Consider the following 11,878-nt stretch of genomic DNA (forward strand, 5'->3'; position numbering starts at 1 on the left):
GTGTTTTATATACGTATATATGTTTGAAGAAAAAGACCCGTAAGCAAAAAATGTTAAATACATACATATATATATATACTTAATTGTCGCTGCTGCTGGTTTCCGTTACTGCTGCTGCTGCGCTGGCAGACCTGAATCGCTGCTGGTGTTGTTGCTGCTGCTGGTGGCGGTGAAAAAAAAATGGCGTTGTATTGGTGGAGTGGTTTTTCGCGTTCCATTATGTGAGTAGGTGGAGGAATATGGCGGATGTTATGCCGTTATTAAATATGGTTGGTACAGTTTTTTCCTTACTCAGGTGAATTAGGTATTTTAAAATTATCTTTTGAAAAACGATTTGCTTTCTATTTCCGCTGTTCTTAGTTTGTATTATCTCTGTTTGTTTTATTTGAGTTTATTATTTCGAACATTTTGCTTTATCTCTGTATCGATTAAAATTTTTTATATTATGGTTTTACTCTTTTGGTAAATTTTGTATTTAATCTTAAAAAATTTCGTTTATAATTGATTTATCTCTTCCGTACTTAAATTTCATACTTTAAGTTTGTAAAATTTCCGATTATATCCGTAGGATTAAGTTGTTTGCATTATATACTCAGTTTTCTTCTATTATTTCTGTTAAATTTAGTTTTGTGGTATTATAATTGTAAAATTTCCCATTAGTTCCGTAGCATTAAGATTTTTATATTGTAGATTGTTTTCTCTTTTATTATTTCTGTTAGATTTAGTGTTTTATATTATAATTGTAGAAATTTTTTTTTTGTTATCTCCGTAGCATTTAAGTTTTTTTATTATAAATTTATTAACTTTGTTTTAATTTTTTTCTAATAATTTAGCTTCACTGACCAACACTTTTCCAATTTTTCTCCACTCTACTCACCGCTGCTGTCCAAAAATGAAAAATGTCCGGTTCGCCACGATGCCAAAATTGAAAATGAACGAGGCTCCAACCTTACGGTCGCCATATCGTGAACATACAATGGCTACGCTCGCCGTTATCAACTCTCCCAAGTTAGCTGCTATGACGTGGAGGGCGCCGCCTCCAGATGGTTGCCATTATTATTCCCCAGATGAAGTTTCTTGGTGGTCTCTTGTGCCAAATACCCATTCAAATAAATAAAGTCTAGTTTACTTAGTTTTAAATTCTAATTTACTTCGCTTTTTATTAAAAATTCACGGAGAGACGTCTGCGTGTTTCGGTGTCCAAAATTACAATCATGGCGGTGCAATATGAAAATGTCGAGCACACTCTTGCCAATCGTCATTTTCATATTGCACCCCACATATACATCTTATTCTTTCTGCCTAACAGCCTTACAATGGCTGAATACTTATTTATATATATATTTCCTATTCTTCTTATTATTCACAATGACATGTTAGTAATGCAAGTTATAGTGTTGCCATATGTCTCATTGAAAAGATGACTTGGGTCATTTTACCATTACAACAGTCTTAAGAACTTTATCTATACAACAAACAATAGTGAACCCAAATAGCTATCTACAGCCGTAGGTAAACATTAACTCAGTAGTATAAATATAACTAAGATTCATGTAAACAGGCAGTCTAAAGAATATCAATAAAGAGCACGCATTTAGGCGTAGTGAAAATTATATTTTTTTTACCCATATCGTATAACCGATATTAACTGGGGGCTCAACCGTTTTTAAGCAATTTTGATAATTAAACGTGAAAATTGTAAAAAAACGTATTCCACGGGAAATAAGATGTCCAGCACTAACATTTGAAAAAAGTGCATAAATAATTAATGAAAAGAAAAAAAAAATCGAAAAAATTCGAACAAAGGGAAACAGTCAAGTTCAAATAACGTAAAGTGAAGTTATAAAAAGTAGACTCCTTACGACTAAGGATACAACACTAAACTGGAATCGCGAAAAAAGCGACAATACATCTTTGATTCAACACGTTTATCATCGGACGCAGAAATGACCGCACAGGAGATAGCAAACCTGAGGGCACATATATCTGCCTTGACTACAACCCTGAATGAAACCCAAGAGAGGATGAATTCTCTTGAAACCAATGGAACAGTCACAGTCACAGATCAATACCAAGACTGTGCACCCAACATTACTGATGCGTCGCAAATTAACTTAGAAATTTTTAAAATGCTGCCAACATTCACAGGCGACACGAACAATTATAGATCGTGGAGAAAACGTGCCTGGACACACATGGAAAACATCAAGAACTACGCTTCTACACCCACGTATTACACGGCACTCTCGATTGTACATTCGAAAATTCAAGGAGATGCGGCCGATATTTTAATAAACCACGACACCAAATTCAATTTTTATTCTATAATAAATCGCCTCGATGACACTTATGCGGACCAGAGACCTTTGTATGTGTTACTCGAAGAAACGAAGAGAATAGGGCAGGGGAAAAGAACCCTGGCGGAGTTTCATAGCGAAGTTAATAAATCGCTTAACTTTGCGCTCACTAAAATGGTAATGGATAGCTCAGGGAATCCCCCAGCCATGAAGGAGTATTGAAACCACGAAGTTGTAAGAACATTCATTCTTGGCCTGAACAGCAAATATACCAGCGGCACCCTCTATAGCCACAATCAAAAGAATTTAGAAACTGCTTATGCTATCGCAAGTACGATACACCACGATAATGTGAACTCACAATTCGCAATCCTGCAATATAATCAGCACCGACAATATAATACATGGCAGTATCAAAACACAAGCAGAAGATATCACGAGGAACCACAAAGATACAGACCTAACGTGCAGGTGCAATATAATCAAACTGCGCCAAGGCAACATCACCACCAATGGACGTAGATCCATCAAATCAATACAAGAGACCACCACAACAAAACAGCTATGACAGTCAAATGCAAGGACTACCTCCAAATAATCCATTTCGTGGAGATCATAAAAAAGAGAACGAAATCCGTCATCTCGCTATTTCAACGCACAACAGAAGGTACAACGTGTTAACCAAACACGCGACGAAGAATTACAATCACTTGCACCGGAAGACGACGAATATGAAGCAGGCAGTGTTTTTTTAGGTGTATGAACAATTTGACGTGTCTGCAACGCCACTGCAGGGATACAGGCAAACTTATCAACATCCTGATCGACACCGGAGCAACAAATAATTATATAAGTGAAAAATGCAAAATCAGTAAGCCTATATTAATCAAGCCAGTAAAAGTAAAAACCCTTCATGGTAACTCAATAACTAAATCAAAAAAATAATAACATTATTAGAGCATAACCTCACATTTTTTGAAACAGATGCATTAGAAGAATTTGATATGCTTCTGGGTGAACAGGGACTTAGAAAAATCAAATCAGAGACCAATCTTTTCGAGTACAAACTCAGTTTTAAATATAGGGCCGAGAAAGAAAGTGAATCTGTGCAAAAAATTAATTATACGGTTAATAGTGAAAAATATAGGTCAGAAATCGAAGAAATTATGCAAAAAAAACGAAAGTACAAACGAAGTTCTACCATATACTACCATGGTTCAAGCTTCCATTAGAACGAAATCAGAAGATCCTATTTGGACCAAGCAATATCCGTACGCCATATCGGATAATGACTTTATTCACAAAGAAATTAACAAACTTTTAGAAAATGAAATAATTCAACCCAGCAAAAGTCCGTACAAATCTCCCATTTGGACAGTCGCTAAAAAAGGTACCTATGAACAAGGGAAACCTAAGCGCAGAATGGTCGTAGACTTTCAGAAGCTAAATGCTCAAACTATCACAGATAGATACCCCATCCCCGATGTAGCTATAACCATACAGAATTTAGGTAATGCAAAGGTACTTACTACTTTATTTATTTATTTATTTATTTATTTAAGTTCAGTCTACAGAATTTAATTCTTACAGACTAGATATAATACGCAGTTAATCAATTAAAAATAGTGTATAATTTTAATTTAAATATACTTATACTATCATTAAACTCAATAACGCTTGCATAGGTATTGCATAATCTAACGCTCCTAGCAATCGGCTCGTTCATGGCGTAATTATTAGAGTGGAATGTGTCTATCAATAAGCGATTATTTCTTAAGTTACGAGGCGGGTCATATAAATTGACCAAATTAGATAAGTCGTCACAGTGTATGTTATTATTAATGACATTATAAATAAAAAGTATTGAGAAGTATATTCTCCTATCATATAGGGACTGCAAGCCCATTAGTTTCCGTCTACCAATATAAGAAGGAAGATTACCTTGCCACGGTAACTTTCTTAGAGCAAATTTCGTGAAAACTTTTTGAGCTCTTTCGATTTTGTTTGAGTGGCTTTCATAGTATGGGCACCATATTAGAGAACAATACTCCAGTCTGCTTCGAACAAGAGATATGTAAAGAGCTTTTAAAGTGCAAGGATCTCTGAAATCCATTGAATTTCTTCTTATGAACCCTATCATAGAAAAAGCTTTTGATACTATTAAGTCAATGTGTTGAGAAAATGTTAGCTTTGAGTCGAAAATAACACCCAAATCTTTCATTTTGGTACTTCTAGCTAGAGCACAATTGTCTATATTGTAATTAAATATTATGTTGTTAGACTTCCTAGAGAAGGTGACAACACAGCATTTATTGATGTTCAGTTTGAGACAATTCAAAGTGCACCACTGATTCAGTGAATTGAGATCGACTTGTAACTTATGGCTATCACTTGCATCACGAACGGTACAAAAAAGTTTGACGTCATCCGCGAACATTAGGCACTTAGCGAATTTAAAGCAATTCGGTAGGTCGTTAATAAATAAAAGAAATAGCAGTGGTCCGCAGTGAGTACCCTGAGGTATACCTGACCACGCGTCGATAAATAGTCTTGAGGTTGTATTCCCTAACTTAATAAATAGTTTCCTGTTTGACAGAAAACTAGCGAAGAAATTAATGAGAATGCCACTAACTCCGTAACTTCGTAACTTCTGCAAAAGTATGGTATGACATACCTTATCGAAGGCTTTGGAGAAGTCTGTGTAAATCACATCAAGTTGTGCCTGCTTTCCGAACGCACCCACTATACTATTCGATAATAGGGTCAAGTTCGAACAGGTTGATCTTCCAGGAAAGAAGCCGTGTTGATCTTTAGAGATAAAATCCCGGACATGGTCAAATAACTTTGATTGGATTATGTAGTCGAACAATTTGGCCAGTGTCCCCTGTATAACGATAGGCCTATAATTACAAACATCATTACGATCACCAGACTTAAAGACCGGAACAATGTGACATAACTTCCACTGGTCGAGGAAAGTACCCTTATTGATACAATGCTGGAAAAGCTGGGATATGGGATTAGCTAAAGTATAGCAGCAACGCTTGAAAAATACAGGCGCAAATCCCTCGGAGTCATGTTTGGAGCTGGAATTTAGCGATGAAATAGCGGATAGTATATCCTCTTCGGCGATTGAAAAGGAGGTTATAAAAGGTAAAGGTATGGAATGAAATGTAGGCGATATAGGAATGCTATGATTCTCATAAACTTTCTGAAAAAACTTTGCAAACAAGTCGCAGGACTCGACAGTATTATCAGAGATAGCGCCATCATATTCCAAGTTCGTTGGGAATCCATTTGTTTTCCTCCTGGAATCTATGAATTTCCAAAATCCTCTCGGATTGGACTTTAAATTCGTTTCAACGGTATACATATAGTGCCTAAATAAGAAGTTATGAAGATGATCATACTCCTTTCTTAAATGAATGAAGTTAAGACGATTGATTTCAGAACTATTATTCTTGAACTTCTTAAAAGCCTTATTCTTTTTATTTCTCAAGTTAGAGAGTCTTAGATTGAACCAAGGTGGCTTGTTTTTAGCTGCGCATCTTTTTAGGGGAACAAAATTAGAGATGGCTTCAGAAAAAATGGAACACAATATCTCGTAAGAAGTATTGGGACAGCCGGAATTTTTCAGAAACTCCCAATTGGAAGAGTGCAAAAAATTATTTATAGACTCATAATCGGCACTCATGTAATCACGCCGAGCTAGTGGTTCATCTTTTACGGTATCGAAACTATAAAACATAATACTAAGAAAAATAGCCTTATGATGAAAACTATTATTCAAAATTGGAGATAGACATTCATGGCATGATACTTTTAAATTATTAGTAACAAATATTAGATCTAGGATTTTATTATTGTCATTCTGAACTCCGTTACGTTGCAGGAAACCATGAGAGAGCAAAGTGCTTACGGCATAGATTTCGACGCTGGAGCTGAGATTATGCGGTATTAAAGTTTTATTATGATTTTCCCAAGAGATATTGGGTAGATTAAAGTCGCCTAAGAAAATAATTTCATCACCAGACTTTAGAGAATTTGAGATTGCAATCACATTTTCTAAATGTTTTACATACATTTCTATATCACTACCAGGAGGAATATAAGAAACTAAAAGTATTAATGATTTGTTGCTAGTAAATTTAACTCTAACACAGATTTGATCTAACAACCCATCGGATAAATCAAGACTGATTGCGTTACTGCACAAATGTGCTCTTACAGCCAGTAAAACACCACCACCCTTCTCGTGCCCAGTAGCTAGAACATCCCGATCCTTTCGGTACACATTATAGTGATCATCGAAGTATTCGCTTGAAGATATGGCACAGTTTAGCCAAGTTTCAGTAATAGCCACGAAGTCATATTCATGCAATGATGTATCGCGACGAGTTTGGCCCGCTTTGGTGCGCATGCCACCAACGTTCTGATAGTATAAAGAGTATTTTGAGCTAATTGATACGTTGATATTTTGCGGCACCACAACATTTATGTTATTGTTGCTACCTCTCCCCGCTTTTGAAAAAATTTAAACGGCTGCACTGTTACATTGGCTGGCCAAATGTTAGAGCTTAAGAGCTTATCGCAAAGTATAGGAGAGGTTCCAAGTTTAAAATTTACTCTTCTTAAAGAGTTAGTATCGATACCTCTTTTAATAAGCGCATTACAATATAAGTTTGATGATTTAATTGACGTATGCTTGGAGACGTATTCCACTATATCATTAGCAGTCACTGACGGTTTAAACGAAGCCAAGTGTAACCATTTTATGGGAGAAGCAACAGCAAGTTCTTCGCTTAAATTGCATCCAACAACAACTCTACGACTCTTTGCATTCTTTGTTGCTTTAGATTTAGAGTCTGGCTTCCATCAGATACTTATTAATGAATCTGACAGGGAAATACGGCCTTTAGTGTAAAAGGGGCTAAATACGAATTCCTTCGTATGCCGTTTGGCCTGAAAAATGCCCCATCCATTTTTCAAAGATGCGTGGATGATATCCTTAGACCATACATCGGGAAGTTTGCGTACGTTTATATAGACGATGTTCTCATTTATTCTTCCTCTCCAGAAGAACATATTGAACATATCCGCATAATAATAAACGCGCTTCACCAAGCGAATATGAAGCTTTCCAACGAGAAATCTCACTTTTTCCAAGATTCTGTGGAATACTTAGGGCATATAATTAAATACAACAGGATCACAGTTGACCCTACAAAAATACAAACTATTAAAGATTTCCCCATTCCCACAACACTGAAGGAACTCAGATCCTTCCTAGGTCTCGCTAGTTATTATATAAAATTTATACAGAATTTTGCAGCCATCGTCAAACCACTCACTACGTTCCTCAGGGGAGAGAACGGTGGCATATCAAAGAATCAAAGCGCAAAAACAAAAATCACCGTAGACGAACTTGCACTAGAAGCAGTGAATAAAATAAAAGAGGAACTGCAAGCACAAGTTGAACTCTTCCACCCAAATTTTAACACACCTTTCGAATTAAACACAGATGCTAGTAATTACGCTATAGGAGCCGTGTTATCTCAAAACCGAAAACCCATATCATTTATTTCACGAACACTCAGCGAAACAGAACGGAATTACTCCACGAATTAGAAAGAGCTACTCGCAATTGTATGGTCACTACAGAAACTACATAATTACTTGTACGGTATAGCAGATTTAACAATTTACACTGACCATCAGTCTTTAATCTTCTCTATATCAGAAAAAAACTCCAATACAAAATTAAAAAGATGAAAAAATTTCTTTGAAGAATACTTGGCAAAACTCGTTTACAAACCCGGACATCAGAACGTTGTCGCTGATGCACTTTATCGCCAGCAAATAAACAACACTGTAAACTCTGATGACTCCCAGCATTCAGCACAAAGCTCCCCAACACAAAAACTCAAACGAGTAAAGCAACCACTAAACGCATTTAGAAATCAAATTATTGTAAGACAGTCAGATCAGAACCCCATCAAAATATCCTCACAAAATATATTTTCAAACAGCCGACATACAATTTTTTTTAACACCAAAACTGAATTGCTAGATAGACTAAAAAATATAATTAAATCAAAGGTAACTAATGCCCTGCAAATAGACGAGCATATATTATGTTATGTCGAAAATGACATTATCGACACATTTCCAACCGTATCGATTGTACTAGCGCAAAAATTGGTTGACGACATCACCGCAACCGAACAACAAGAACAAATCATACAAGACACACACAGACGTGCTCACAGAAACTACAAAAATAACGCACAGGAAATTTCGCTCAAATATTATTGGCCGAATATACGTGACGCTTGTAAAAAGGAAGTACAGGACTGCGAAATTTGCCTCACAAACAAATATGAACGCCGACCAAATAAACAACCAATAGATTCAGCACCAGTACCGAACAAGGTAGGCGAATACATACACTTGGACTTATTTTTTATGAGCAATAATATGTACATTAGTTCAACCGACAAATATTCAAAATTCTGCTATTTGAGACAAATACCATCAAAGAAGGACGCATACAAGTACATCGACGAGATACTATCACAAATATACCCTAACACAAAGTTTGTAATGACTGATACGAGACAACATTTACTGGCATATGTGCACAACAAATATAAAAGCGACTACAAATAACGCATACCAAAACTCCAGCCTACCATTCAACAACAAACGGTCAAGTTGAACGAACGCATAGCACCATAATTGAACTCGCAAAAGTTTTGGCACACCAACACCGTTCGGCACCTGATGAACAGATATTTGAAGCAGTCCGACAGTACAACAAAACTATCCATTCGGTAACCAACGAGAAACCCCAGGACGTGTTTTTCAATCAAAAGGGGTATCCTGCCATCAAAGAGCGTCTTCAACAAAACAAAGAGAGAGTTTTGCGATACCACAATCGCAATCGCAAACAACTCAACTACAAAGAAGGAGAGGTAATATAATAAAAGACGCATAGAAAAAAAATACGCGAGACATATAGTGAAAAAAGACAACGGCGAAACAGTAACGACAAATAAAAGAGTCATTATCCATAAGGACAATACTAGAGTAAAGGCATGTACAGAATAGTGTTCACCTTACTTTTCTCTATCGCACTTTGCAACAATATAATAGATCTGACTAACAGGAAATATGTTCTAGTGGAAACCGACCCTGTTTAGATTTATCAAGATACAGCTATCTTGTATCACATATCTAACCTTTCAAAAATACTAGCACCATACGAAAGTATAATGAAATCATCATATAATCTAGAAGACCAACCTGAAACTCAAATTTTGTAAACAAAATCGAAACTCTGAAAAATCAACTAATTCCAACTATTTATAGACCCAAAAGATCACTAAACTTTCTTGGCTCCTTCGTTAAAGTTCATCACTGGCACACCAGACCACGATGACCTTGTAGAAATAAAAACTTCACTTAATAAGCTAATAGAAATTAATAACAATCTAAGAACAATTACCTCACAGTTCGAAAGAATACTCGAAACCCTTGACCCCAAAATAATAACCGAAAACATTGTTATATCAGAAGTTTATAATGAACTCCAGTCAATAACAAACACTATAAATTTTGCGAAAACTAATAGTTTTTATTCTGGCACATTAAATTTGAAAGATGTGTACGATTTAATAAAGCACGAAAAACTAGATCTCCCCATAATTAATATATTAGAATATGCCGACATTCATATATGTTACCTACAAGAAGCAATTATAACAATATACAAATATCCTATCCTCGAAACTAAATGTAGCCTATTTAATGCATATCATTTAGCACATAAGCATGGTAAAATTAATTTAGACCCTAAGATCGCAAAATGTAACAAATATCAAAGAATATCAAAATGTAGAAATTATATGAGTAACTTTATTTGTTAGTCCGAAACCTCTGATAATTGTACTATGAAAATATTAGAAGACAAAACAGCCCAATGCGAAACAATCCATGAAAATAATGCTCCACTCCGCATCCTAGAGACTGGATACATTTTTACAGATTACCAACACACTTGGAATAACATGCATATATCAGACCCTAAATTAATACACTTCAATGAATCTACAACCATCGATAATATCACATATTACAATCATCAACGACAACTCAAGAGAAATCATACACAATCCACATAGCGAACAATTTGAAGTACTACGCATTCTTTCCTCAAACTCAATCTACAAATTCAGCAATATCCGAAAACTCTCAACATTTTTGATATCTATTGAAGAAAACCCATTACATTTTACGTTCTTTATCATAATGGGTTTCCTTACTTTGACAGTTATCACTTATGGTACATCTCTGCCGATACTATGAAAATAGAAGAACGCTTCACAGCCAAAGACAAATTGACGGATTATACGAAATCGAAATGAACCGTCGTCAGCAGCAACGCGTAGCAGCACCATAGCGGGACCCTCCGTTTTAAGAGGGAGGAGAGTTAACGCCGTTAGTATAAACATACATACATACATACATACTACACACACATAATTATTGTTTGTAAACAAAAATATCTGTAAGCAATCATACATACATATATACATACTACACACACATAATTATTGTTTGTAAACAAATATATCTGTAAGCAATTATACATACATACATACATACTACACACACATAATTATTGTTAGTAAACAAAGATTTCTGTAAGCAATAAAATACTCTTTGTTTTAAAATATCTATAAGCAATAGCATATCAGTTGTTTGTCTCATAAGTAACAATAGCCATAAGATAACACTACACTAAACACTTAAACAGTCTTAAGAACTTTATCTATACAACAAACAATAGTGAACCAAATAGCTATCTGCAGTCGTAGGTAAACATTAAACAATTAACAAGGGGATAGTTCCCTGCGATAAGAACCGTCGTATCTCAGTAGTATAAATATAACTAAGATTCATGTATACAGGCAGTCTAAAGAATATCAATAAAGAGCACGCACTTCGGCGTAGTGAAATTTATATTTTTTTTACTCATATCGTATAACCGCCCTACAAGACCGAGGTAACCAGTTCACCCACACATTCAAAGCTTTTTTCGCTCTCCACTAACACATCGACGTTTCATGCTGTCATCGAAATGACAGTTCATTAAATATTCCGGAAAACATTGAAACGCAAAAAAATATATTTGTTTACAACGAAAAATATCTAGTGCTTTTAGTTGTGACATGTGACGGAAATTAAAAATTTTGTTGCAGAGAACACTTTTTTGCGTTAGCGGCCTTCGCCCAAAATAATATTAAGGGTAACGTTTTACAAGACGGTGCACCAGCTAATTTAAAAATATCAAATAATAATAAAAACGGAGCTTGAGGCGCGTCTTTTGATTCCTCGTTTGATAATTTTTGATAAAAATTAGGTGGTGCACCATCTTTTAAATCGTTACCATATTAAGTTGTATAGAATCGACGGGATGGCCTACAAGGTTTCATGTCAACTAAATCGCTCCCGATATGGTCGGGCTAGTACCTTAATGGTTCCCGGAACGTACCCGATCTGCTTCCGCCAAGGGCCAA

General features: G+C 35.6%; 1 pseudogene; it reads left to right on the forward strand.

Moving 5' to 3' along the window:
- The first annotated feature begins 2,396 nt into the window (after positions 1-2,396).
- LOC137235338 (uncharacterized) lies at positions 2,397-3,060 on the forward strand (annotated as a pseudogene).
- The last annotated feature ends 8,818 nt before the right edge of the window (positions 3,061-11,878 follow it).

This window comes from Eurosta solidaginis, chromosome X (genome assembly GCF_040869045.1).
Source record: "Eurosta solidaginis isolate ZX-2024a chromosome X, ASM4086904v1, whole genome shotgun sequence".
In the NCBI taxonomy this organism is placed as follows: Eukaryota; Metazoa; Arthropoda; class Insecta; order Diptera; family Tephritidae; genus Eurosta; species Eurosta solidaginis.